The sequence below is a fragment of the Pleurodeles waltl genome, unplaced genomic scaffold (genome assembly GCF_031143425.1).
Source record: "Pleurodeles waltl isolate 20211129_DDA unplaced genomic scaffold, aPleWal1.hap1.20221129 scaffold_197, whole genome shotgun sequence".
NCBI lineage: Eukaryota > Metazoa > Chordata > Amphibia > Caudata > Salamandridae > Pleurodeles > Pleurodeles waltl.
In genome coordinates, this window is record NW_027149903.1 from 139136 (window position 1) to 165875 (window position 26740).

General features: G+C 34.6%; 29 non-coding genes across 29 annotated transcripts; all 29 read right to left on the bottom strand.

The window, feature by feature from the left end:
* Window positions 1-22: 22 nt before the first annotated feature.
* TRNAR-UCU (transfer RNA arginine (anticodon UCU)) lies at window positions 23-114 on the bottom strand. The gene is given in 2 exon segments: window positions 23-58; window positions 78-114. It is a non-coding gene; the product is annotated as a tRNA-Arg (tRNA).
* Window positions 115-423: 309 nt separating this feature from the next.
* Window positions 424-496, bottom strand: TRNAK-UUU (transfer RNA lysine (anticodon UUU)). The gene has a single exon. It is a non-coding gene; the product is annotated as a tRNA-Lys (tRNA).
* A 1410-nt stretch (window positions 497-1906) lies between these two features.
* On the bottom strand, window positions 1907-1998 carry TRNAR-UCU (transfer RNA arginine (anticodon UCU)). Its single transcript is given in 2 exon segments — window positions 1907-1942; window positions 1962-1998. It is a non-coding gene; the product is annotated as a tRNA-Arg (tRNA).
* A 309-nt stretch (window positions 1999-2307) lies between these two features.
* TRNAK-UUU (transfer RNA lysine (anticodon UUU)) lies at window positions 2308-2380 on the bottom strand. Its single transcript has one exon. It is a non-coding gene; the product is annotated as a tRNA-Lys (tRNA).
* A 1410-nt stretch (window positions 2381-3790) lies between these two features.
* On the bottom strand, window positions 3791-3882 carry TRNAR-UCU (transfer RNA arginine (anticodon UCU)). Its single transcript is given in 2 exon segments — window positions 3791-3826; window positions 3846-3882. It is a non-coding gene; the product is annotated as a tRNA-Arg (tRNA).
* A 309-nt stretch (window positions 3883-4191) lies between these two features.
* Window positions 4192-4264, bottom strand: TRNAK-UUU (transfer RNA lysine (anticodon UUU)). Its single transcript has one exon. It is a non-coding gene; the product is annotated as a tRNA-Lys (tRNA).
* A 1410-nt stretch (window positions 4265-5674) lies between these two features.
* Window positions 5675-5766, bottom strand: TRNAR-UCU (transfer RNA arginine (anticodon UCU)). Its single transcript is given in 2 exon segments — window positions 5675-5710; window positions 5730-5766. It is a non-coding gene; the product is annotated as a tRNA-Arg (tRNA).
* A 309-nt stretch (window positions 5767-6075) lies between these two features.
* TRNAK-UUU (transfer RNA lysine (anticodon UUU)) lies at window positions 6076-6148 on the bottom strand. Its single transcript has one exon. It is a non-coding gene; the product is annotated as a tRNA-Lys (tRNA).
* A 1410-nt stretch (window positions 6149-7558) lies between these two features.
* TRNAR-UCU (transfer RNA arginine (anticodon UCU)) lies at window positions 7559-7650 on the bottom strand. Its single transcript is given in 2 exon segments — window positions 7559-7594; window positions 7614-7650. It is a non-coding gene; the product is annotated as a tRNA-Arg (tRNA).
* A 309-nt stretch (window positions 7651-7959) lies between these two features.
* TRNAK-UUU (transfer RNA lysine (anticodon UUU)) lies at window positions 7960-8032 on the bottom strand. The gene has a single exon. It is a non-coding gene; the product is annotated as a tRNA-Lys (tRNA).
* A 1410-nt stretch (window positions 8033-9442) lies between these two features.
* Window positions 9443-9534, bottom strand: TRNAR-UCU (transfer RNA arginine (anticodon UCU)). Its single transcript is given in 2 exon segments — window positions 9443-9478; window positions 9498-9534. It is a non-coding gene; the product is annotated as a tRNA-Arg (tRNA).
* Window positions 9535-9843: 309 nt separating this feature from the next.
* Window positions 9844-9916, bottom strand: TRNAK-UUU (transfer RNA lysine (anticodon UUU)). The gene has a single exon. It is a non-coding gene; the product is annotated as a tRNA-Lys (tRNA).
* Window positions 9917-11326: 1410 nt separating this feature from the next.
* TRNAR-UCU (transfer RNA arginine (anticodon UCU)) lies at window positions 11327-11418 on the bottom strand. The gene is given in 2 exon segments: window positions 11327-11362; window positions 11382-11418. It is a non-coding gene; the product is annotated as a tRNA-Arg (tRNA).
* Window positions 11419-11727: 309 nt separating this feature from the next.
* On the bottom strand, window positions 11728-11800 carry TRNAK-UUU (transfer RNA lysine (anticodon UUU)). Its single transcript has one exon. It is a non-coding gene; the product is annotated as a tRNA-Lys (tRNA).
* Window positions 11801-13210: 1410 nt separating this feature from the next.
* On the bottom strand, window positions 13211-13302 carry TRNAR-UCU (transfer RNA arginine (anticodon UCU)). Its single transcript is given in 2 exon segments — window positions 13211-13246; window positions 13266-13302. It is a non-coding gene; the product is annotated as a tRNA-Arg (tRNA).
* A 309-nt stretch (window positions 13303-13611) lies between these two features.
* On the bottom strand, window positions 13612-13684 carry TRNAK-UUU (transfer RNA lysine (anticodon UUU)). The gene has a single exon. It is a non-coding gene; the product is annotated as a tRNA-Lys (tRNA).
* Window positions 13685-15094: 1410 nt separating this feature from the next.
* On the bottom strand, window positions 15095-15186 carry TRNAR-UCU (transfer RNA arginine (anticodon UCU)). Its single transcript is given in 2 exon segments — window positions 15095-15130; window positions 15150-15186. It is a non-coding gene; the product is annotated as a tRNA-Arg (tRNA).
* A 309-nt stretch (window positions 15187-15495) lies between these two features.
* TRNAK-UUU (transfer RNA lysine (anticodon UUU)) lies at window positions 15496-15568 on the bottom strand. Its single transcript has one exon. It is a non-coding gene; the product is annotated as a tRNA-Lys (tRNA).
* A 1410-nt stretch (window positions 15569-16978) lies between these two features.
* TRNAR-UCU (transfer RNA arginine (anticodon UCU)) lies at window positions 16979-17070 on the bottom strand. Its single transcript is given in 2 exon segments — window positions 16979-17014; window positions 17034-17070. It is a non-coding gene; the product is annotated as a tRNA-Arg (tRNA).
* Window positions 17071-17379: 309 nt separating this feature from the next.
* TRNAK-UUU (transfer RNA lysine (anticodon UUU)) lies at window positions 17380-17452 on the bottom strand. The gene has a single exon. It is a non-coding gene; the product is annotated as a tRNA-Lys (tRNA).
* Window positions 17453-18862: 1410 nt separating this feature from the next.
* On the bottom strand, window positions 18863-18954 carry TRNAR-UCU (transfer RNA arginine (anticodon UCU)). Its single transcript is given in 2 exon segments — window positions 18863-18898; window positions 18918-18954. It is a non-coding gene; the product is annotated as a tRNA-Arg (tRNA).
* A 309-nt stretch (window positions 18955-19263) lies between these two features.
* Window positions 19264-19336, bottom strand: TRNAK-UUU (transfer RNA lysine (anticodon UUU)). The gene has a single exon. It is a non-coding gene; the product is annotated as a tRNA-Lys (tRNA).
* Window positions 19337-20746: 1410 nt separating this feature from the next.
* TRNAR-UCU (transfer RNA arginine (anticodon UCU)) lies at window positions 20747-20838 on the bottom strand. Its single transcript is given in 2 exon segments — window positions 20747-20782; window positions 20802-20838. It is a non-coding gene; the product is annotated as a tRNA-Arg (tRNA).
* A 309-nt stretch (window positions 20839-21147) lies between these two features.
* On the bottom strand, window positions 21148-21220 carry TRNAK-UUU (transfer RNA lysine (anticodon UUU)). Its single transcript has one exon. It is a non-coding gene; the product is annotated as a tRNA-Lys (tRNA).
* Window positions 21221-22630: 1410 nt separating this feature from the next.
* Window positions 22631-22722, bottom strand: TRNAR-UCU (transfer RNA arginine (anticodon UCU)). Its single transcript is given in 2 exon segments — window positions 22631-22666; window positions 22686-22722. It is a non-coding gene; the product is annotated as a tRNA-Arg (tRNA).
* A 309-nt stretch (window positions 22723-23031) lies between these two features.
* TRNAK-UUU (transfer RNA lysine (anticodon UUU)) lies at window positions 23032-23104 on the bottom strand. The gene has a single exon. It is a non-coding gene; the product is annotated as a tRNA-Lys (tRNA).
* A 1410-nt stretch (window positions 23105-24514) lies between these two features.
* TRNAR-UCU (transfer RNA arginine (anticodon UCU)) lies at window positions 24515-24606 on the bottom strand. The gene is given in 2 exon segments: window positions 24515-24550; window positions 24570-24606. It is a non-coding gene; the product is annotated as a tRNA-Arg (tRNA).
* A 309-nt stretch (window positions 24607-24915) lies between these two features.
* On the bottom strand, window positions 24916-24988 carry TRNAK-UUU (transfer RNA lysine (anticodon UUU)). Its single transcript has one exon. It is a non-coding gene; the product is annotated as a tRNA-Lys (tRNA).
* A 1410-nt stretch (window positions 24989-26398) lies between these two features.
* On the bottom strand, window positions 26399-26490 carry TRNAR-UCU (transfer RNA arginine (anticodon UCU)). The gene is given in 2 exon segments: window positions 26399-26434; window positions 26454-26490. It is a non-coding gene; the product is annotated as a tRNA-Arg (tRNA).
* Window positions 26491-26740: the final 250 nt, after the last annotated feature.

Sequence of the window (26740 nt, forward strand, 5' to 3'; positions counted from 1 at the left end):
GAAAGAAATTGAGCAATAATATTGACTCTGGTGGGATTCGAACCCACAGCCTTTGAATGCCTTTTTTAACATTTTCCTAGAAGTCCAATGCGCTATCCATTGCGCCACAGAGCCAACCTGCACCAAGAAACTTTTCAGAAATTCTGAAATAAAATAATGAGCAAGCAACTGATGATCAACTTTACAAAGTTGATAGGATACTATAATCATGGTTACATGTTGAGCATTGCATGGGGAAAAAGATATTCAACATGCCAAACTACATGATACAGTTGGATAAGTCTACTCAAAAGGCCTCTGACGGATAAAATCTTGACAATTTAAAAAACTCCATTTAAGAAGGTTTTGCAATTCTGTCAATGTAATATCTTGTTCATCATGCAATAGAAACTAAAAGAGTACTTCTTCTTAAACATAGCAACCCGCCTGCACAGGGACGTGAACCCTGGACCCTCAGATTAAAAGTCTGATGCTCTACCGACTGAGCTATCCAGGCTCTGCTTACTCTAATCTTCAAATCACATTAAAACAATTTGGAAGGATACCAACCTTACATTTACTGACAATCATTTATTATTATCATTACATATATTGATAATCAATATGTAGAGTTTTATCATGAATTGATATTTCAAGCTTTTGACATCTCAGCATTATATTTTATCTCTTTAAGTCCTGAAATTTGTACCATCTCATTTTCTGCTGATTCGGAATTCATGCTTCTTCATTGACAATACACAATTAAGAAAGGACCAAAAACTCTTACTGCCTAATACATTATATTTTACTCAGTCTACCTGTCAATTTCCTCTTATATGTAGATTATACAATATTTTCTATTCAAGTGGTGTCGGTTGAAAAAAGGGCTTCTTTCAAAGGCCATTTTGGTGAATGATTTCAGAGCAAGAAGAAGCTGCATTATTTATTGCAATTTCAATTCATTATAAAAGAAATGTAGGACAACATTGCCTCTGGTGGGATTCAAAACCACAACTTTTGAATGCCTTCTTTACATTACTCTTGAAAGCCAAAGCACTATCCATTGTGCCACAGAGCCAATCTTTTTAGGAGGTCGGACAGAAATGATCAAATAAAATAATGAGCTAGCAGCTGCTCATCAACTTTATGAAGTTGTTAGGAATCTATGATCCTGGATTTATGTTGAGCATTGAATAGCAAAAATGATATTCAACATGTCAAACCATACAATGCAGTTGGTTAAGTGTTAAGTCGACTCAAAAGGCATAGCACAGATAAAACAGCAAGGAGTTTAACAACTCCATATAAGAAGGTTTTGCAATTCCCTTAATGTAATATCTTATTCATCAAGCAGTGGAAACTTCAAGAGTGCATCTTCTTAAACATAACACACTGCCTGAACAGGAACTTCAAACCTGGACACTCATATTAAAAGTCTGCTGTGCCACTCACTGAACTATCCAGTGTCTACTAACTTTCATCTTCAATTCATCTTAAAACAATGTGGAAGGATTCCAACCGACACTATATTTATGAATATGATTGCATATATTGACAAGCATTATGTAGCGTTTGATAGTGAACTGATATTTCAAACTTTTGAAACCTCAGCATTAAATGTCATCTATTTTAAGTCCTGAAATATGTACTATCTCATTTTCTGCTGACTTAGAATTCATGCTTCTTCAGTGACAGTATACAATTGAGAAAGGGCCGAAACTCCTACTATCTAGTAAATTATATTTTCATCAGTACACCTGACAATTTCCTCTTGCATATTGATTATACAATGTTTTCTATTCAAGCACTCTTTGTTTAAAACAGGCCTTCTTTCAAAGGCTATTTTGGTAAATGATTTTGGGTGAAGCTGAAGCTGCATTGTTTATTGCTATTTCAATTCGTTATGAAAGAAATTGAGCAATAATATTGACTCTGGTGGGATTCGAACCCACAGCCTTTGAATGCCTTTTTTAACATTTTCCTAGAAGTCCAATGCGCTATCCATTGCGCCACAGAGCCAACCTGCACCAAGAAACTTTTCAGAAATTCTGAAATAAAATAATGAGCAAGCAACTGATGATCAACTTTACAAAGTTGATAGGATACTATAATCATGGTTACATGTTGAGCATTGCATGGGGAAAAAGATATTCAACATGCCAAACTACATGATACAGTTGGATAAGTCTACTCAAAAGGCCTCTGACGGATAAAATCTTGACAATTTAAAAAACTCCATTTAAGAAGGTTTTGCAATTCTGTCAATGTAATATCTTGTTCATCATGCAATAGAAACTAAAAGAGTACTTCTTCTTAAACATAGCACCCCGCCTGCACAGGGACGTGAACCCTGGACCCTCAGATTAAAAGTCTGATGCTCTACCGACTGAGCTATCCAGGCTCTGCTTACTCTAATCTTCAAATCACATTAAAACAATTTGGAAGGATACCAACCTTACATTTACTGACAATCATTTATTATTATCATTACATATATTGATAATCAATATGTAGAGTTTTATCATGAATTGATATTTCAAGCTTTTGACATCTCAGCATTATATTTTATCTCTTTAAGTCCTGAAATTTGTACCATCTCATTTTCTGCTGATTCGGAATTCATGCTTCTTCATTGACAATACACAATTAAGAAAGGACCAAAAACTCTTACTGCCTAATACATTATATTTTACTCAGTCTACCTGTCAATTTCCTCTTATATGTAGATTATACAATATTTTCTATTCAAGTGGTGTCGGTTGAAAAAAGGGCTTCTTTCAAAGGCCATTTTGGTGAATGATTTCAGAGCAAGAAGAAGCTGCATTATTTATTGCAATTTCAATTCATTATAAAAGAAATGTAGGACAACATTGCCTCTGGTGGGATTCAAAACCACAACTTTTGAATGCCTTCTTTACATTACTCTTGAAAGCCAAAGCACTATCCATTGTGCCACAGAGCCAATCTTTTTAGGAGGTCGGACAGAAATGATCAAATAAAATAATGAGCTAGCAGCTGCTCATCAACTTTATGAAGTTGGTAGGAATCTATGATCCTGGATTTATGTTGAGCATTGAATAGCAAAAATGATATTCAACATGTCAAACCATACAATGCAGTTGGTTAAGTGTTAAGTCGACTCAAAAGGCATAGCACAGATAAAACAGCAAGGAGTTTAACAACTCCATATAAGAAGGTTTTGCAATTCCCTTAATGTAATATCTTATTCATCAAGCAGTGGAAACTTCAAGAGTGCATCTTCTTAAACATAACACACTGCTTGAACAGGAACTTCAAACCTGGACACTCATATTAAAAGTCTGCTGTGCCACTCACTGAACTATCCAGTGTCTACTAACTTTCATCTTCAATTCATCTTAAAACAATGTGGAAGGATACCAACCGACACTATATTTATGAATATGATTGCATATATTGACAAGCATTATGTAGCGTTTGATAGTGAACTGATATTTCAAACTTTTGAAACCTCAGCATTAAATGTCATCTATTTTAAGTCCTGAAATATGTACTATCTCATTTTCTGCTGACTTAGAATTCATGCTTCTTCAGTGACAGTATACAATTGAGAAAGGGCCGAAACTCCTACTATCTAGTAAATTATATTTTCATCAGTACACCTGACAATTTCCTCTTGCATATTGATTATACAATGTTTTCTATTCAAGCACTCTTTGTTTAAAACAGGCCTTCTTTCAAAGGCTATTTTGGTAAATGATTTTGGGTGAAGCTGAAGCTGCATTGTTTATTGCTATTTCAATTCGTTATGAAAGAAATTGAGCAATAATATTGACTCTGGTGGGATTCGAACCCACAGCCTTTGAATGCCTTTTTTAACATTTTCCTAGAAGTCCAATGCGCTATCCATTGCGCCACAGAGCCAACCTGCACCAAGAAACTTTTCAGAAATTCTGAAATAAAATAATGAGCAAGCAACTGATGATCAACTTTACAAAGTTGATAGGATACTATAATCATGGTTACATGTTGAGCATTGCATGGGGAAAAAGATATTCAACATGCCAAACTACATGATACAGTTGGATAAGTCTACTCAAAAGGCCTCTGACGGATAAAATCTTGACAATTTAAAAAACTCCATTTAAGAAGGTTTTGCAATTCTGTCAATGTAATATCTTGTTCATCATGCAATAGAAACTAAAAGAGTACTTCTTCTTAAACATAGCACCCCGCCTGCACAGGGACGTGAACCCTGGACCCTCAGATTAAAAGTCTGATGCTCTACCGACTGAGCTATCCAGGCTCTGCTTACTCTAATCTTCAAATCACATTAAAACAATTTGGAAGGATACCAACCTTACATTTACTGACAATCATTTATTATTATCATTACATATATTGATAATCAATATGTAGAGTTTTATCATGAATTGATATTTCAAGCTTTTGACATCTCAGCATTATATTTTATCTCTTTAAGTCCTGAAATTTGTACCATCTCATTTTCTGCTGATTCGGAATTCATGCTTCTTCATTGACAATACACAATTAAGAAAGGACCAAAAACTCTTACTGCCTAATACATTATATTTTACTCAGTCTACCTGTCAATTTCCTCTTATATGTAGATTATACAATATTTTCTATTCAAGTGGTGTCGGTTGAAAAAAGGGCTTCTTTCAAAGGCCATTTTGGTGAATGATTTCAGAGCAAGAAGAAGCTGCATTATTTATTGCAATTTCAATTCATTATAAAAGAAATGTAGGACAACATTGCCTCTGGTGGGATTCAAAACCACAACTTTTGACTGCCTTCTTTACATTACTCTTGAAAGCCAAAGCAGTATCCATTGTGCCACAGAGCCAATCTTTTTAGGATGTCGGACAGAAATGATCAAATAAAATAATGAGCTAGCAGCTGCTCATCAACTTTATAAAGTTGTTAGGAATCTATGATCCTGGATTTATGTTGAGCATTGAATAGCAAAAATGATATTCAACATGTCAAACCATACAATGCAGTTGGTTAAGTGTTAAGTCGACTCAAAAGGCATAGCACAGATAAAACAGCAAGGAGTTTAACAACTCCATATAAGAAGGTTTTGCAATTCCCTTAATGTAATATCTTATTCATCAAGCAGTGGAAACTTCAAGAGTGCATCTTCTTAAACGTAACACACTGCCTGAACAGGAACTTCAAACTTGGACACTCATATTAAAAGTCTGCTGTGCCACTCACTGAACTATCCAGTGTCTACTAACTTTCATCTTCAATTCATCTTAAAACAATGTGGAAGGATACCAACCGACACTACATTTATGAATATGATTGCATATATTGACAAGCATTATGTAGCGTTTGATAGTGAACTGATATTTCAAACTTTTGAAACCTCAGCATTAAATGTCATCTATTTTAAGTCCTGAAATATGTACTATCTCATTTTCTGCTGACTTAGAATTCATGCTTCTTCAGTGACAGTATACAATTGAGAAAGGGCCGAAACTCCTACTATCTAGTAAATTATATTTTCATCAGTACACCTGACAATTTCCTCTTGCATATTGATTATACAATGTTTTCTATTCAAGCACTCTTTGTTTAAAACAGGCCTTCTTTCAAAGGCTATTTTGGTAAATGATTTTGGGTGAAGCTGAAGCTGCATTGTTTATTGCTATTTCAATTCGTTATGAAAGAAATTGAGCAATAATATTGACTCTGGTGGGATTCGAACCCACAGCCTTTGAATGCCTTTTTTAACATTTTCCTAGAAGTCCAATGCGCTATCCATTGCGCCACAGAGCCAACCTGCACCAAGAAACTTTTCAGAAATTCTGAAATAAAATAATGAGCAAGCAACTGATGATCAACTTTACAAAGTTGATAGGATACTATAATCATGGTTACATGTTGAGCATTGCATGGGGAAAAAGATATTCAACATGCCAAACTACATGATACAGTTGGATAAGTCTACTCAAAAGGCCTCTGACGGATAAAATCTTGACAATTTAAAAAACTCCATTTAAGAAGGTTTTGCAATTCTGTCAATGTAATATCTTGTTCATCATGCAATAGAAACTAAAAGAGTACTTCTTCTTAAACATAGCACCCCGCCTGCACAGGGACGTGAACCCTGGACCCTCAGATTAAAAGTCTGATGCTCTACCGACTGAGCTATCCAGGCTCTGCTTACTCTAATCTTCAAATCACATTAAAACAATTTGGAAGGATACCAACCTTACATTTACTGACAATCATTTATTATTATCATTACATATATTGATAATCAATATGTAGAGTTTTATCATGAATTGATATTTCAAGCTTTTGACATCTCAGCATTATATTTTATCTCTTTAAGTCCTGAAATTTGTACCATCTCATTTTCTGCTGATTCGGAATTCATGCTTCTTCATTGACAATACACAATTAAGAAAGGACCAAAAACTCTTACTGCCTAATACATTATATTTTACTCAGTCTACCTGTCAATTTCCTCTTATATGTAGATTATACAATATTTTCTATTCAAGTGGTGTCGGTTGAAAAAAGGGCTTCTTTCAAAGGCCATTTTGGTGAATGATTTCAGAGCAAGAAGAAGCTGCATTATTTATTGCAATTTCAATTCATTATAAAAGAAATGTAGGACAACATTGCCTCTGGTGGGATTCAAAACCACAACTTTTGAATGCCTTCTTTACATTACTCTTGAAAGCCAAAGCACTATCCATTGTGCCACAGAGCCAATCTTTTTAGGAGGTCGGACAGAAATGATCAAATAAAATAATGAGCTAGCAGCTGCTCATCAACTTTATGAAGTTGTTAGGAATCTATGATCCTGGATTTATGTTGAGCATTGAATAGCAAAAATGATATTCAACATGTCAAACCATACAATGCAGTTGGTTAAGTGTTAAGTCGACTCAAAAGGCATAGCACAGATAAAACAGCAAGGAGTTTAACAACTCCATATAAGAAGGTTTTGCAATTCCCTTAATGTAATATCTTATTCATCAAGCAGTGGAAACTTCAAGAGTGCATCTTCTTAAACATAACACACTGCCTGAACAGGAACTTCAAACCTGGACACTCATATTAAAAGTCTGCTGTGCCACTCACTGAACTATCCAGTGTCTACTAACTTTCATCTTCAATTCATCTTAAAACAATGTGGAAGGATTCCAACCGACACTATATTTATGAATATGATTGCATATATTGACAAGCATTATGTAGCGTTTGATAGTGAACTGATATTTCAAACTTTTGAAACCTCAGCATTAAATGTCATCTATTTTAAGTCCTGAAATATGTACTATCTCATTTTCTGCTGACTTAGAATTCATGCTTCTTCAGTGACAGTATACAATTGAGAAAGGGCCGAAACTCCTACTATCTAGTAAATTATATTTTCATCAGTACACCTGACAATTTCCTCTTGCATATTGATTATACAATGTTTTCTATTCAAGCACTCTTTGTTTAAAACAGGCCTTCTTTCAAAGGCTATTTTGGTAAATGATTTTGGGTGAAGCTGAAGCTGCATTGTTTATTGCTATTTCAATTCGTTATGAAAGAAATTGAGCAATAATATTGACTCTGGTGGGATTCGAACCCACAGCCTTTGAATGCCTTTTTTAACATTTTCCTAGAAGTCCAATGCGCTATCCATTGCGCCACAGAGCCAACCTGCACCAAGAAACTTTTCAGAAATTCTGAAATAAAATAATGAGCAAGCAACTGATGATCAACTTTACAAAGTTGATAGGATACTATAATCATGGTTACATGTTGAGCATTGCATGGGGAAAAAGATATTCAACATGCCAAACTACATGATACAGTTGGATAAGTCTACTCAAAAGGCCTCTGACGGATAAAATCTTGACAATTTAAAAAACTCCATTTAAGAAGGTTTTGCAATTCTGTCAATGTAATATCTTGTTCATCATGCAATAGAAACTAAAAGAGTACTTCTTCTTAAACATAGCACCCCGCCTGAACAGGGACTTGAACCCTGGACCCTCAGATTAAAAGTCTGATGCTCTACCGACTGAGCTATCCAGGCTCTGCTTACTCTAATCTTCAAATCACATTAAAACAATTTGGAAGGATACCAAGCTTACATTTACTGACAATCATTTATTATTATCATTACATATATTGATAATCAATACGTAGAGTTTTATCATGAATTGATATTTCAAGCTTTTGACATCTCAGCATTATATTTTATCTCTTTAAGTCCTGAAATTTGTACCATCTCATTTTCTGCTGATTCGGAATTCATGCTTCTTCATTGACAATACACAATCAAGAAAGGACCAAAAACTCTTACTGCCTAATACATTATATTTTACTCAGTATACCTGTCAATTTCCTCTTATATGTAGATTATACAATATTTTCTATTCAAGTGGTGTCGGTTGAAAAAAGGGCTTCTTTCAAAGGCCATTTTGGTGAATGATTTCAGAGCAAGAAGAAGCTGCATTATTTATTGCAATTTCAATTCATTATAAAAGAAATGTAGGACAACATTGCCTCTGGTGGGATTCAAAACCACAACTTTTGAATGCCTTCTTTACATTACTCTTGAAAGCCAAAGCACTATCCATTGTGCCACAGAGCCAATCTTTTTAGGAGGTCGGACAGAAATGATCAAATAAAATAATGAGCTAGCAGCTGCTCATCAACTTTATGAAGTTGTTAGGAATCTATGATCCTGGATTTATGTTGAGCATTGAATAGCAAAAATGATATTCAACATGTCAAACCATACAATGCAGTTGGTTAAGTGTTAAGTCGACTCAAAAGGCATAGCACAGATAAAACAGCAAGGAGTTTAACAACTCCATATAAGAAGGTTTTGCAATTCCCTTAATGTAATATCTTATTCATCAAGCAGTGGAAACTTCAAGAGTGCATCTTCTTAAACATAACACACTGCCTGAACAGGAACTTCAAACCTGGACACTCATATTAAAAGTCTGCTGTGCCACTCACTGAACTATCCAGTGTCTACTAACTTTCATCTTCAATTCATCTTAAAACAATGTGGAAGGATTCCAACCGACACTATATTTATGAATATGATTGCATATATTGACAAGCATTATGTAGCGTTTGATAGTGAACTGATATTTCAAACTTTTGAAACCTCAGCATTAAATGTCATCTATTTTAAGTCCTGAAATATGTACTATCTCATTTTCTGCTGACTTAGAATTCATGCTTCTTCAGTGACAGTATACAATTGAGAAAGGGCCGAAACTCCTACTATCTAGTAAATTATATTTTCATCAGTACACCTGACAATTTCCTCTTGCATATTGATTATACAATGTTTTCTATTCAAGCACTCTTTGTTTAAAACAGGCCTTCTTTCAAAGGCTATTTTGGTAAATGATTTTGGGTGAAGCTGAAGCTGCATTGTTTATTGCTATTTCAATTCGTTATGAAAGAAATTGAGCAATAATATTGACTCTGGTGGGATTCGAACCCACAGCCTTTGAATGCCTTTTTTAACATTTTCCTAGAAGTCCAATGCGCTATCCATTGCGCCACAGAGCCAACCTGCACCAAGAAACTTTTCAGAAATTCTGAAATAAAATAATGAGCAAGCAACTGATGATCAACTTTACAAAGTTGATAGGATACTATAATCATGGTTACATGTTGAGCATTGCATGGGGAAAAAGATATTCAACATGCCAAACTACATGATACAGTTGGATAAGTCTACTCAAAAGGCCTCTGACGGATAAAATCTTGACAATTTAAAAAACTCCATTTAAGAAGGTTTTGCAATTCTGTCAATGTAATATCTTGTTCATCATGCAATAGAAACTAAAAGAGTACTTCTTCTTAAACATAGCACCCCGCCTGCACAGGGACGTGAACCCTGGACCCTCAGATTAAAAGTCTGATGCTCTACCGACTGAGCTATCCAGGCTCTGCTTACTCTAATCTTCAAATCACATTAAAACAATTTGGAAGGATACCAACCTTACATTTACTGACAATCATTTATTATTATCATTACATATATTGATAATCAATATGTAGAGTTTTATCATGAATTGATATTTCAAGCTTTTGACATCTCAGCATTATATTTTATCTCTTTAAGTCCTGAAATTTGTACCATCTCATTTTCTGCTGATTCGGAATTCATGCTTCTTCATTGACAATACACAATTAAGAAAGGACCAAAAACTCTTACTGCCTAATACATTATATTTTACTCAGTCTACCTGTCAATTTCCTCTTATATGTAGATTATACAATATTTTCTATTCAAGTGGTGTCGGTTGAAAAAAGGGCTTCTTTCAAAGGCCATTTTGGTGAATGATTTCAGAGCAAGAAGAAGCTGCATTATTTATTGCAATTTCAATTCATTATAAAAGAAATGTAGGACAACATTGCCTCTGGTGGGATTCAAAACCACAACTTTTGAATGCCTTCTTTACATTACTCTTGAAAGCCAAAGCACTATCCATTGTGCCACAGAGCCAATCTTTTTAGGAGGTCGGACAGAAATGATCAAATAAAATAATGAGCTAGCAGCTGCTCATCAACTTTATGAAGTTGGTAGGAATCTATGATCCTGGATTTATGTTGAGCATTGAATAGCAAAAATGATATTCAACATGTCAAACCATACAATGCAGTTGGTTAAGTGTTAAGTCGACTCAAAAGGCATAGCACAGATAAAACAGCAAGGAGTTTCACAACTCCATATAAGAAGGTTTTGCAATTCCCTTAATGTAATATCTTATTCATCAAGCAGTGGAAACTTCAAGAGTGCATCTTCTTAAACATAACACACTGCTTGAACAGGAACTTCAAACCTGGACACTCATATTAAAAGTCTGCTGTGCCACTCACTGAACTATCCAGTGTCTACTAACTTTCATCTTCAATTCATCTTAAAACAATGTGGAAGGATACCAACCGACACTATATTTATGAATATGATTGCATATATTGACAAGCATTATGTAGCGTTTGATAGTGAACTGATATTTCAAACTTTTGAAACCTCAGCATTAAATGTCATCTATTTTAAGTCCTGAAATATGTACTATCTCATTTTCTGCTGACTTAGAATTCATGCTTCTTCAGTGACAGTATACAATTGAGAAAGGGCCGAAACTCCTACTATCTAGTAAATTATATTTTCATCAGTACACCTGACAATTTCCTCTTGCATATTGATTATACAATGTTTTCTATTCAAGCACTCTTTGTTTAAAACAGGCCTTCTTTCAAAGGCTATTTTGGTAAATGATTTTGGGTGAAGCTGAAGCTGCATTGTTTATTGCTATTTCAATTCGTTATGAAAGAAATTGAGCAATAATATTGACTCTGGTGGGATTCGAACCCACAGCCTTTGAATGCCTTTTTTAACATTTTCCTAGAAGTCCAATGCGCTATCCATTGCGCCACAGAGCCAACCTGCACCAAGAAACTTTTCAGAAATTCTGAAATAAAATAATGAGCAAGCAACTGATGATCAACTTTACAAAGTTGATAGGATACTATAATCATGGTTACATGTTGAGCATTGCATGGGGAAAAAGATATTCAACATGCCAAACTACATGATACAGTTGGATAAGTCTACTCAAAAGGCCTCTGACGGATAAAATCTTGACAATTTAAAAAACTCCATTTAAGAAGGTTTTGCAATTCTGTCAATGTAATATCTTGTTCATCATGCAATAGAAACTAAAAGAGTACTTCTTCTTAAACATAGCACCCCGCCTGCACAGGGACGTGAACCCTGGACCCTCAGATTAAAAGTCTGATGCTCTACTGACTGAGCTATCCAGGCTCTGCTTACTCTAATCTTCAAATCACATTAAAACAATTTGGAAGGATACCAACCTTACATTTACTGACAATCATTTATTATTATCATTACATATATTGATAATCAATATGTAGAGTTTTATCATGAATTGATATTTCAAGCTTTTGACATCTCAGCATTATATTTTATCTCTTTAAGTCCTGAAATTTGTACCATCTCATTTTCTGCTGATTCGGAATTCATGCTTCTTCATTGACAATACACAATTAAGAAAGGACCAAAAACTCTTACTGCCTAATACATTATATTTTACTCAGTCTACCTGTCAATTTCCTCTTATATGTAGATTATACAATATTTTCTATTCAAGTGGTGTCGGTTGAAAAAAGGGCTTCTTTCAAAGGCCATTTTGGTGAATGATTTCAGAGCAAGAAGAAGCTGCATTATTTATTGCAATTTCAATTCATTATAAAAGAAATGTAGGACAACATTGCCTCTAGTGGGATTCAAAACCACAACTTTTGAATGCCTTCTTTACATTACTCTTGAAAGCCAAAGCACTATCCATTGTGCCACAGAGCCAATCTTTTTAGGAGGTCGGACAGAAATGATCAAATAAAATAATGAGCTAGCAGCTGCTCATCAACTTTATGAAGTTGTTAGGAATCTATGATCCTGGATTTATGTTGAGCATTGAATAGCAAAAATGATATTCAACATGTCAAACCATACAATGCAGTTGGTTAAGTGTTAAGTCGACTCAAAAGGCATAGCACAGATAAAACAGCAAGGAGTTTAACAACTCCATATAAGAAGGTTTTGCAATTCCCTTAATGTAATATCTTATTCATCAAGCAGTGGAAACTTCAAGAGTGCATCTTCTTAAACATAACACACTGCCTGAACAGGAACTTCAAACCTGGACACTCATATTAAAAGTCTGCTGTGCCACTCACTGAACTATCCAGTGTCTACTAACTTTCATCTTCAATTCATCTTAAAACAATGTGGAAGGATTCCAACCGACACTATATTTATGAATATGATTGCATATATTGACAAGCATTATGTAGCGTTTGATAGTGAACTGATATTTCAAACTTTTGAAACCTCAGCATTAAATGTCATCTATTTTAAGTCCTGAAATATGTACTATCTCATTTTCTGCTGACTTAGAATTCATGCTTCTTCAGTGACAGTATACAATTGAGAAAGGGCCGAAACTCCTACTATCTAGTAAATTATATTTTCATCAGTACACCTGACAATTTCCTCTTGCATATTGATTATACAATGTTTTCTATTCAAGCACTCTTTGTTTAAAACAGGCCTTCTTTCAAAGGCTATTTTGGTAAATGATTTTGGGTGAAGCTGAAGCTGCATTGTTTATTGCTATTTCAATTCGTTATGAAAGAAATTGAGCAATAATATTGACTCTGGTGGGATTCGAACCCACAGCCTTTGAATGCCTTTTTTAACATTTTCCTAGAAGTCCAATGCGCTATCCATTGCGCCACAGAGCCAACCTGCACCAAGAAACTTTTCAGAAATTCTGAAATAAAATAATGAGCAAGCAACTGATGATCAACTTTACAAAGTTGATAGGATACTATAATCATGGTTACATGTTGAGCATTGCATGGGGAAAAAGATATTCAACATGCCAAACTACATGATACAGTTGGATAAGTCTACTCAAAAGGCCTCTGACGGATAAAATCTTGACAATTTAAAAAACTCCATTTAAGAAGGTTTTGCAATTCTGTCAATGTAATATCTTGTTCATCATGCAATAGAAACTAAAAGAGTACTTCTTCTTAAACATAGCACCCCGCCTGCACAGGGACGTGAACCCTGGACCCTCAGATTAAAAGTCTGATGCTCTACCGACTGAGCTATCCAGGCTCTGCTTACTCTAATCTTCAAATCACATTAAAACAATTTGGAAGGATACCAACCTTACATTTACTGACAATCATTTATTATTATCATTACATATATTGATAATCAATATGTAGAGTTTTATCATGAATTGATATTTCAAGCTTTTGACATCTCAGCATTATATTTTATCTCTTTAAGTCCTGAAATTTGTACCATCTCATTTTCTGCTGATTCGGAATTAATGCTTCTTCATTGACAATACACAATTAAGAAAGGACCAAAAACTCTTACTGCCTAATACATTATATTTTACTCAGTCTACCTGTCAATTTCCTCTTATATGTAGATTATACAATATTTTCTATTCAAGTGGTGTCGGTTGAAAAAAGGGCTTCTTTCAAAGGCCATTTTGGTGAATGATTTCAGAGCAAGAAGAAGCTGCATTATTTATTGCAATTTCAATTCATTATAAAAGAAATGTAGGACAACATTGCCTCTGGTGGGATTCAAAACCACAACTTTTGAATGCCTTCTTTACATTACTCTTGAAAGCCAAAGCACTATCCATTGTGCCACAGAGCCAATCTTTTTAGGAGGTCGGACAGAAATGATCAAATAAAATAATGAGCTAGCAGCTGCTCATCAACTTTATGAAGTTGTTAGGAATCTATGATCCTGGATTTATGTTGAGCATTGAATAGCAAAAATGATATTCAACATGTCAAACCATACAATGCAGTTGGTTAAGTGTTAAGTCGACTCAAAAGGCATAGCACAGATAAAACAGCAAGGAGTTTAACAACTCCATATAAGAAGGTTTTGCAATTCCCTTAATGTAATATCTTATTCATCAAGCAGTGGAAACTTCAAGAGTGCATCTTCTTAAACATAACACACTGCCTGAACAGGAACTTCAAACCTGGACACTCATATTAAAAGTCTGCTGTGCCACTCACTGAACTATCCAGTGTCTACTAACTTTCATCTTCAATTCATCTTAAAACAATGTGGAAGGATTCCAACCGACACTATATTTATGAATATGATTGCATATATTGACAAGCATTATGTAGCGTTTGATAGTGAACTGATATTTCAAACTTTTGAAACCTCAGCATTAAATGTCATCTATTTTAAGTCCTGAAATATGTACTATCTCATTTTCTGCTGACTTAGAATTCATGCTTCTTCAGTGACAGTATACAATTGAGAAAGGGCCGAAACTCCTACTATCTAGTAAATTATATTTTCATCAGTACACCTGACAATTTCCTCTTGCATATTGATTATACAATGTTTTCTATTCAAGCACTCTTTGTTTAAAACAGGCCTTCTTTCAAAGGCTATTTTGGTAAATGATTTTGGGTGAAGCTGAAGCTGCATTGTTTATTGCTATTTCAATTCGTTATGAAAGAAATTGAGCAATAATATTGACTCTGGTGGGATTCGAACCCACAGCCTTTGAATGCCTTTTTTAACATTTTCCTAGAAGTCCAATGCGCTATCCATTGCGCCACAGAGCCAACCTGCACCAAGAAACTTTTCAGAAATTCTGAAATAAAATAATGAGCAAGCAACTGATGATCAACTTTACAAAGTTGATAGGATACTATAATCATGGTTACATGTTGAGCATTGCATGGGGAAAAAGATATTCAACATGCCAAACTACATGATACAGTTGGATAAGTCTACTCAAAAGGCCTCTGACGGATAAAATCTTGACAATTTAAAAAACTCCATTTAAGAAGGTTTTGCAATTCTGTCAATGTAATATCTTGTTCATCATGCAATAGAAACTAAAAGAGTACTTCTTCTTAAACATAGCACCCCGCCTGCACAGGGACGTGAACCCTGGACCCTCAGATTAAAAGTCTGATGCTCTACCGACTGAGCTATCCAGGCTCTGCTTACTCTAATCTTCAAATCACATTAAAACAATTTGGAAGGATACCAACCTTACATTTACTGACAATCATTTATTATTATCATTACATATATTGATAATCAATATGTAGAGTTTTATCATGAATTGATATTTCAAGCTTTTGACATCTCAGCATTATATTTTATCTCTTTAAGTCCTGAAATTTGTACCATCTCATTTTCTGCTGATTCGGAATTCATGCTTCTTCATTGACAATACACAATTAAGAAAGGACCAAAAACTCTTACTGCCTAATACATTATATTTTACTCAGTCTACCTGTCAATTTCCTCTTATATGTAGATTATACAATATTTTCTATTCAAGTGGTGTCGGTTGAAAAAAGGGCTTCTTTCAAAGGCCATTTTGGTGAATGATTTCAGAGCAAGAAGAAGCTGCATTATTTATTGCAATTTCAATTCATTATAAAAGAAATGTAGGACAACATTGCCTCTGGTGGGATTCAAAACCACAACTTTTGAATGCCTTCTTTACATTACTCTTGAAAGCCAAAGCACTATCCATTGTGCCACAGAGCCAATCTTTTTAGGAGGTCGGACAGAAATGATCAAATAAAATAATGAGCTAGCAGCTGCTCATCAACTTTATGAAGTTGGTAGGAATCTATGATCCTGGATTTATGTTGAGCATTGAATAGCAAAAATGATATTCAACATGTCAAACCATACAATGCAGTTGGTTAAGTGTTAAGTCGACTCAAAAGGCATAGCACAGATAAAACAGCAAGGAGTTTAACAACTCCATATAAGAAGGTTTTGCAATTCCCTTAATGTAATATCTTATTCATCAAGCAGTGGAAACTTCAAGAGTGCATCTTCTTAAACATAACACACTGCTTGAACAGGAACTTCAAACCTGGACACTCATATTAAAAGTCTGCTGTGCCACTCACTGAACTATCCAGTGTCTACTAACTTTCATCTTCAATTCATCTTAAAACAATGTGGAAGGATACCAACCGACACTATATTTATGAATATGATTGCATATATTGACAAGCATTATGTAGCGTTTGATAGTGAACTGATATTTGAAACTTTTGAAACCTCAGCATTAAATGTCATCTATTTTAAGTCCTGAAATATGTACTATCTCATTTTCTGCTGACTTAGAATTCATGCTTCTTCAGTGACAGTATACAATTGAGAAAGGGCCGAAACTCCTACTATCTAGTAAATTATATTTTCATCAGTACACCTGACAATTTCCTCTTGCATATTGATTATACAATGTTTTCTATTCAAGCACTCTTTGTTTAAAACAGGCCTTCTTTCAAAGGCTATTTTGGTAAATGATTTTGGGTGAAGCTGAAGCTGCATTGTTTATTGCTATTTCAATTCGTTATGAAAGAAATTGAGCAATAATATTGACTCTGGTGGGATTCGAACCCACAGCCTTTGAATGCCTTTTTTAACATTTTCCTAGAAGTCCAATGCGCTATCCATTGCGCCACAGAGCCAACCTGCACCAAGAAACTTTTCAGAAATTCTGAAATAAAATAATGAGCAAGCAACTGATGATCAACTTTACAAAGTTGATAGGATACTATAATCATGGTTACATGTTGAGCATTGCATGGGGAAAAAGATATTCAACATGCCAAACTACATGATACAGTTGGATAAGTCTACTCAAAAGGCCTCTGACGGATAAAATCTTGACAATTTAAAAAACTCCATTTAAGAAGGTTTTGCAATTCTGTCAATGTAATATCTTGTTCATCATGCAATAGAAACTAAAAGAGTACTTCTTCTTAAACATAGCACCCCGCCTGCACAGGGACGTGAACCCTGGACCCTCAGATTAAAAGTCTGATGCTCTACCGACTGAGCTATCCAGGCTCTGCTTACTCTAATCTTCAAATCACATTAAAACAATTTGGAAGGATACCAACCTTACATTTACTGACAATCATTTATTATTATCATTACATATATTGATAATCAATATGTAGAGTTTTATCATGAATTGATATTTCAAGCTTTTGACATCTCAGCATTATATTTTATCTCTTTAAGTCCTGAAATTTGTACCATCTCATTTTCTGCTGATTCGGAATTCATGCTTCTTCATTGACAATACACAATTAAGAAAGGACCAAAAACTCTTACTGCCTAATACATTATATTTTACTCAGTCTACCTGTCAATTTCCTCTTATATGTAGATTATACAATATTTTCTATTCAAGTGGTGTCGGTTGAAAAAAGGGCTTCTTTCAAAGGCCATTTTGGTGAATGATTTCAGAGCAAGAAGAAGCTGCATTATTTATTGCAATTTCAATTCATTATAAAAGAAATGTAGGACAACATTGCCTCTGGTGGGATTCAAAACCACAACTTTTGAATGCCTTCTTTACATTACTCTTGAAAGCCAAAGCACTATCCATTGTGCCACAGAGCCAATCTTTTTAGGAGGTCGGACAGAAATGATCAAATAAAATAATGAGCTAGCAGCTGCTCATCAACTTTATGAAGTTGGTAGGAATCTATGATCCTGGATTTATGTTGAGCATTGAATAGCAAAAATGATATTCAACATGTCAAACCATACAATGCAGTTGGTTAAGTGTTAAGTCGACTCAAAAGGCATAGCACAGATAAAACAGCAAGGAGTTTAACAACTCCATATAAGAAGGTTTTGCAATTCCCTTAATGTAATATCTTATTCATCAAGCAGTGGAAACTTCAAGAGTGCATCTTCTTAAACATAACACACTGCTTGAACAGGAACTTCAAACCTGGACACTCATATTAAAAGTCTGCTGTGCCACTCACTGAACTATCCAGTGTCTACTAACTTTCATCTTCAATTCATCTTAAAACAATGTGGAAGGATACCAACCGACACTATATTTATGAATATGATTGCATATATTGACAAGCATTATGTAGCGTTTGATAGTGAACTGATATTTCAAACTTTTGAAACCTCAGCATTAAATGTCATCTATTTTAAGTCCTGAAATATGTACTATCTCATTTTCTGCTGACTTAGAATTCATGCTTCTTCAGTGACAGTATACAATTGAGAAAGGGCCGAAACTCCTACTATCTAGTAAATTATATTTTCATCAGTACACCTGACAATTTCCTCTTGCATATTGATTATACAATGTTTTCTATTCAAGCACTCTTTGTTTAAAACAGGCCTTCTTTCAAAGGCTATTTTGGTAAATGATTTTGGGTGAAGCTGAAGCTGCATTGTTTATTGCTATTTCAATTCGTTATGAAAGAAATTGAGCAATAATATTGACTCTGGTGGGATTCGAACCCACAGCCTTTGAATGCCTTTTTTAACATTTTCCTAGAAGTCCAATGCGCTATCCATTGCGCCACAGAGCCAACCTGCACCAAGAAACTTTTCAGAAATTCTGAAATAAAATAATGAGCAAGCAACTGATGATCAACTTTACAAAGTTGATAGGATACTATAATCATGGTTACATGTTGAGCATTGCATGGGGAAAAAGATATTCAACATGCCAAACTACATGATACAGTTGGATAAGTCTACTCAAAAGGCCTCTGACGGATAAAATCTTGACAATTTAAAAAACTCCATTTAAGAAGGTTTTGCAATTCTGTCAATGTAATATCTTGTTCATCATGCAATAGAAACTAAAAGAGTACTTCTTCTTAAACATAGCACCCCGCCTGCACAGGGACGTGAACCCTGGACCCTCAGATTAAAAGTCTGATGCTCTACCGACTGAGCTATCCAGGCTCTGCTTACTCTAATCTTCAAATCACATTAAAACAATTTGGAAGGATACCAACCTTACATTTACTGACAATCATTTATTATTATCATTACATATATTGATAATCAATATGTAGAGTTTTATCATGAATTGATATTTCAAGCTTTTGACATCTCAGCATTATATTTTATCTCTTTAAGTCCTGAAATTTGTACCATCTCATTTTCTGCTGATTCGGAATTCATGCTTCTTCATTGACAATACACAATTAAGAAAGGACCAAAAACTCTTACTGCCTAATACATTATATTTTACTCAGTCTACCTGTCAATTTCCTCTTATATGTAGATTATACAATATTTTCTATTCAAGTGGTGTCGGTTGAAAAAAGGGCTTCTTTCAAAGGCCATTTTGGTGAATGATTTCAGAGCAAGAAGAAGCTGCATTATTTATTGCAATTTCAATTCATTATAAAAGAAATGTAGGACAACATTGCCTCTGGTGGGATTCAAAACCACAACTTTTGACTGCCTTCTTTACATTACTCTTGAAAGAAAAAGCAGTATCCATTGTGCCACAGAGCCAATCTTTTTAGGATGTCGGACAGAAATGATCAAATAAAATAATGAGCTAGCAGCTGCTCATCAACTTTATAAAGTTGTTAGGAATCTATGATCCTGGATTTATGTTGAGCATTGAATAGCAAAAATGATATTCAACATGTCAAACCATACAATGCAGTTGGTTAAGTGTTAAGTCGACTCAAAAGGCATAGCACAGATAAAACAGCAAGGAGTTTAACAACTCCATATAAGAAGGTTTTGCAATTCCCTTAATGTAATATCTTATTCATCAAGCAGTGGAAACTTCAAGAGTGCATCTTCTTAAACGTAACACACTGCCTGAACAGGAACTTCAAACTTGGACACTCATATTAAAAGTCTGCTGTGCCACTCACTGAACTATCCAGTGTCTACTAACTTTCATCTTCAATTCATCTTAAAACAATGTGGAAGGATACCAACCGACACTACATTTATGAATATGATTGCATATATTGACAAGCATTATGTAGCGTTTGATAGTGAACTGATATTTCAAACTTTTGAAACCTCAGCATTAAATGTCATCTATTTTAAGTCCTGAAATATGTACTATCTCATTTTCTGCTGACTTAGAATTCATGCTTCTTCAGTGACAGTATACAATTGAGAAAGGGCCGAAACTCCTACTATCTAGTAAATTATATTTTCATCAGTACACCTGACAATTTCCTCTTGCATATTGATTATACAATGTTTTCTATTCAAGCACTCTTTGTTTAAAACAGGCCTTCTTTCAAAGGCTATTTTGGTAAATGATTTTGGGTGAAGCTGAAGCTGCATTGTTTATTGCTATTTCAATTCGTTATGAAAGAAATTGAGCAATAATATTGACTCTGGTGGGATTCGAACCCACAGCCTTTGAATGCCTTTTTTAACATTTTCCTAGAAGTCCAATGCGCTATCCATTGCGCCACAGAGCCAACCTGCACCAAGAAACTTTTCAGAAATTCTGAAATAAAATAATGAGCAAGCAACTGATGATCAACTTTACAAAGTTGATAGGATACTATAATCATGGTTACATGTTGAGCATTGCATGGGGAAAAAGATATTCAACATGCCAAACTACATGATACAGTTGGATAAGTCTACTCAAAAGGCCTCTGACGGATAAAATCTTGACAATTTAAAAAACTCCATTTAAGAAGGTTTTGCAATTCTGTCAATGTAATATCTTGTTCATCATGCAATAGAAACTAAAAGAGTACTTCTTCTTAAACATAGCACCCCGCCTGCACAGGGACGTGAACCCTGGACCCTCAGATTAAAAGTCTGATGCTCTACCGACTGAGCTATCCAGGCTCTGCTTACTCTAATCTTCAAATCACATTAAAACAATTTGGAAGGATACCAACCTTACATTTACTGACAATCATTTATTATTATCATTACATATATTGATAATCAATATGTAGAGTTTTATCATGAATTGATATTTCAAGCTTTTGACATCTCAGCATTATATTTTATCTCTTTAAGTCCTGAAATTTGTACCATCTCATTTTCTGCTGATTCGGAATTCATGCTTCTTCATTGACAATACACAATTAAGAAAGGACCAAAAACTCTTACTGCCTAATACATTATATTTTACTCAGTCTACCTGTCAATTTCCTCTTATATGTAGATTATACAATATTTTCTATTCAAGTGGTGTCGGTTGAAAAAAGGGCTTCTTTCAAAGGCCATTTTGGTGAATGATTTCAGAGCAAGAAGAAGCTGCATTATTTATTGCAATTTCAATTCATTATAAAAGAAATGTAGGACAACATTGCCTCTGGTGGGATTCAAAACCACAACTTTTGACTGCCTTCTTTACATTACTCTTGAAAGCCAAAGCAGTATCCATTGTGCCACAGAGCCAATCTTTTTAGGATGTCGGACAGAAATGATCAAATAAAATAATGAGCTAGCAGCTGCTCATCAACTTTATAAAGTTGTTAGGAATCTATGATCCTGGATTTATGTTGAGCATTGAATAGCAAAAATGATATTCAACATGTCAAACCATACAATGCAGTTGGTTAAGTGTTAAGTCGACTCAAAAGGCATAGCACAGATAAAACAGCAAGGAGTTTAACAACTCCATATAAGAAGGTTTTGCAATTCCCTTAATGTAATATCTTATTCATCAAGCAGTGGAAACTTCAAGAGTGCATCTTCTTAAACGTAACACACTGCCTGAACAGGAACTTCAAACTTGGACACTCATATTAAAAGTCTGCTGTGCCACTCACTGAACTATCCAGTGTCTACTAACTTTCATCTTCAATTCATCTTAAAACAATGTGGAAGGATACCAACCGACACTACATTTATGAATATGATTGCATATATTGACAAGCATTATGTAGCGTTTGATAGTGAACTGATATTTCAAACTTTTGAAACCTCAGCATTAAATGTCATCTATTTTAAGTCCTGAAATATGTACTATCTCATTTTCTGCTGACTTAGAATTCATGCTTCTTCAGTGACAGTATACAATTGAGAAAGGGCCGAAACTCCTACTATCTAGTAAATTATATTTTCATCAGTACACCTGACAATTTCCTCTTGCATATTGATTATACAATGTTTTCTATTCAAGCACTCTTTGTTTAAAACAGGCCTTCTTTCAAAGGCTATTTTGGTAAATGATTTTGGGTGAAGCTGAAGCTGCATTGTTTATTGCTATTTCAATTCGTTATGAAAGAAATTGAGCAATAATATTGACTCTGGTGGGATTCGAACCCACAGCCTTTGAATGCCTTTTTTAACATTTTCCTAGAAGTCCAATGCGCTATCCATTGCGCCACAGAGCCAACCTGCACCAAGAAACTTTTCAGAAATTCTGAAATAAAATAATGAGCAAGCAACTGATGATCAACTTTACAAAGTTGATAGGATACTATAATCATGGTTACATGTTGAGCATTGCATGGGGAAAAAGATATTCAACATGCCAAACTACATGATACAGTTGGATAAGTCTACTCAAAAGGCCTCTGACGGATAAAATCTTGACAATTTAAAAAACTCCATTTAAGAAGGTTTTGCAATTCTGTCAATGTAATATCTTGTTCATCATGCAATAGAAACTAAAAGAGTACTTCTTCTTAAACATAGCACCCCGCCTGCACAGGGACGTGAACCCTGGACCCTCAGATTAAAAGTCTGATGCTCTACCGACTGAACTATCCAGGCTCTGCTTACTCTAATCTTCAAATCACATTAAAACAATTTGGAAGGATACCAACCTTACATTTACTGACAATCATTTATTATTATCATTACATATATTGATAATCAATATGTAGAGTTTTATCATGAATTGATATTTCAAGCTTTTGACATCTCAGCATTATATTTTATCTCTTTAAGTCCTGAAATTTGTACCATCTCATTTTCTGCTGATTCGGAATTCATGCTTCTTCATTGACAATACACAATTAAGAAAGGACCAAAAACTCTTACTGCCTAATACATTATATTTTACTCAGTCTACCTGTCAATTTCCTCTTATATGTAGATTATACAATATTTTCTATTCAAGTGGTGTCGGTTGAAAAAAGGGCTTCTTTCAAAGGCCATTTTGGTGAATGATTTCAGAGCAAGAAGAAGCTGCATTATTTATTGCAATTTCAATTCATTATAAAAGAAATGTAGGACAACATTGCCTCTGGTGGGATTCAAAACCACAACTTTTGAATGCCTTCTTTACATTACTCTTGAAAGCCAAAGCACTATCCATTGTGCCACAGAGCCAATCTTTTTAGGAGGTCGGACAGAAATGATCAAATAAAATAATGAGCTAGCAGCTGCTCATCAACTTTATGAAGTTGTTAGGAATCTATGATCCTGGATTTATGTTGAGCATTGAATAGCAAAAATGATATTCAACATGTCAAACCATACAATGCAGTTGGTTAAGTGTTAAGTCGACTCAAAAGGCATAGCACAGATAAAACAGCAAGGAGTTTAACAACTCCATATAAGAAGGTTTTGCAATTCCCTTAATGTAATATCTTATTCATCAAGCAGTGGAAACTTCAAGAGTGCATCTTCTTAAACATAACACACTGCCTGAACAGGAACTTCAAACCTGGACACTCATATTAAAAGTCTGCTGTGCCACTCACTGAACTATCCAGTGTCTACTAACTTTCATCTTCAATTCATCTTAAAACAATGTGGAAGGATTCCAACCGACACTATATTTATGAATATGATTGCATATATTGACAAGCATTATGTAGCGTTTGATAGTGAACTGATATTTCAAACTTTTGAAACCTCAGCATTAAATGTCATCTATTTTAAGTCCTGAAATATGTACTATCTCATTTTCTGCTGACTTAGAATTCATGCTTCTTCAGTGACAGTATACAATTGAGAAAGGGCCGAAACTCCTACTATCTAGTAAATTATATTTTCATCAGTACACCTGACAATTTCCTCTTGCATATTGATTATACAATGTTTTCTATTCAAGCACTCTTTGTTTAAAACAGGCCTTCTTTCAAAGGCTATTTTGGTAAATGATTTTGGGTGAAGCTGAAGCTGCATTGTTTATTGCTATTTCAATTCGTTATGAAAGAAATTGAGCAATAATATTGACTCTGGTGGGATTCGAACCCACAGCCTTTGAATGCCTTTTTTAACATTTTCCTAGAAGTCCAATGCGCTATCCATTGCGCCACAGAGCCAACCTGCACCAAGAAACTTTTCAGAAATTCTGAAATAAAATAATGAGCAAGCAACTGATGATCAACTTTACAAAGTTGATAGGATACTATAATCATGGTTACATGTTGAGCATTGCATGGGGAAAAAGATATTCAACATGCCAAACTACATGATACAGTTGGATAAGTCTACTCAAAAGGCCTCTGACGGATAAAATCTTGACAATTTAAAAAACTCCATTTAAGAAGGTTTTGCAATTCTGTCAATGTAATATCTTGTTCATCATGCAATAGAAACTAAAAGAGTACTTCTTCTTAAACATAGCAACCCGCCTGCACAGGGACGTGAACCCTGGACCCTCAGATTAAAAGTCTGATGCTCTACCGACTGAGCTATCCAGGCTCTGCTTACTCTAATCTTCAAATCACATTAAAACAATTTGGAAGGATACCAACCTTACATTTACTGACAATCATTTATTATTATCATTACATATATTGATAATCAATATGTAGAGTTTTATCATGAATTGATATTTCAAGCTTTTGACATCTCAGCATTATATTTTATCTCTTTAAGTCCTGAAATTTGTACCATCTCATTTTCTGCTGATTCGGAATTCATGCTTCTTCATTGACAATACACAATTAAGAAAGGACCAAAAACTCTTACTGCCTAATACATTATATTTTACTCAGTCTACCTGTCAATTTCCTCTTATATGTAGATTATACAATATTTTCTATTCAAGTGGTGTCGGTTGAAAAAAGGGCTTCTTTCAAAGGCCATTTTGGTGAATGATTTCAGAGCAAGAAGAAGCTGCATTATTTATTGCAATTTCAATTCATTATAAAAGAAATGTAGGACAACATTGCCTCTGGTGGGATTCAAAACCACAACTTTTGAATGCCTTCTTTACATTACTCTTGAAAGCCAAAGCACTATCCATTGTGCCACAGAGCCAATCTTTTTAGGAGGTCGGACAGAAATGATCAAATAAAATAATGAGCTAGCAGCTGCTCATCAACTTTATGAAGTTGTTAGGAATCTATGATCCTGGATTTATGTTGAGCATTGAATAGCAAAAATGATATTCAACATGTCAAACCATACAATGCAGTTGGTTAAGTGTTAAGTCGACTCAAAAGGCATAGCACAGATAAAACAGCAAGGAGTTTAACAACTCCATATAAGAAGGTTTTGCAATTCCCTTAATGTAATATCTTATTCATCAAGCAGTGGAAACTTCAAGAGTGCATCTTCTTAAACATAACACACTGCCTGAACAGGAACTTCAAACCTGGACACTCATATTAAAAGTCTGCTGTGCCACTCACTGAACTATCCAGTGTCTACTAACTTTCATCTTCAATTCATCTTAAAACAATGTGGAAGGATTCCAACCGACACTATATTTATGAATATGATTGCATATATTGACAAGCATTATGTAGCGTTTGATAGTGAACTGATATTTCAAACTTTTGAAACCTCAGCATTAAATGTCATCTATTTTAAGTCCTGAAATATGTACTATCTCATTTTCTGCTGACTTAGAATTCATGCTTCTTCAGTGACAGTATACAATTGAGAAAGGGCCGAAACTCCTACTATCTAGTAAATTATATTTTCATCAGTACACCTGACAATTTCCTCTTGCATATTGATTATACAATGTTTTCTATTCAAGCACTCTTTGTTTAAAACAGGCCTTCTTTCAAAGGCTATTTTGGTAAATGATTTTGGGTGAAGCTGAAGCTGCATTGTTTATTGCTATTTCAATTCGTTATGAAAGAAATTGAGCAATAATATTGACTCTGGTGGGATTCGAACCCACAGCCTTTGAATGCCTTTTTTAACATTTTCCTAGAAGTCCAATGCGCTATCCATTGCGCCACAGAGCCAACCTGCACCAAGAAACTTTTCAGAAATTCTGAAATAAAATAATGAGCAAGCAACTGATGATCAACTTTACAAAGTTGATAGGATACTATAATCATGGTTACATGTTGAGCATTGCATGGGGAAAAAGATATTCAACATGCCAAACTACATGATACAGTTGGATAAGTCTACTCAAAAGGCCTCTGACGGATAAAATCTTGACAATTTAAAAAACTCCATTTAAGAAGGTTTTGCAATTCTGTCAATGTA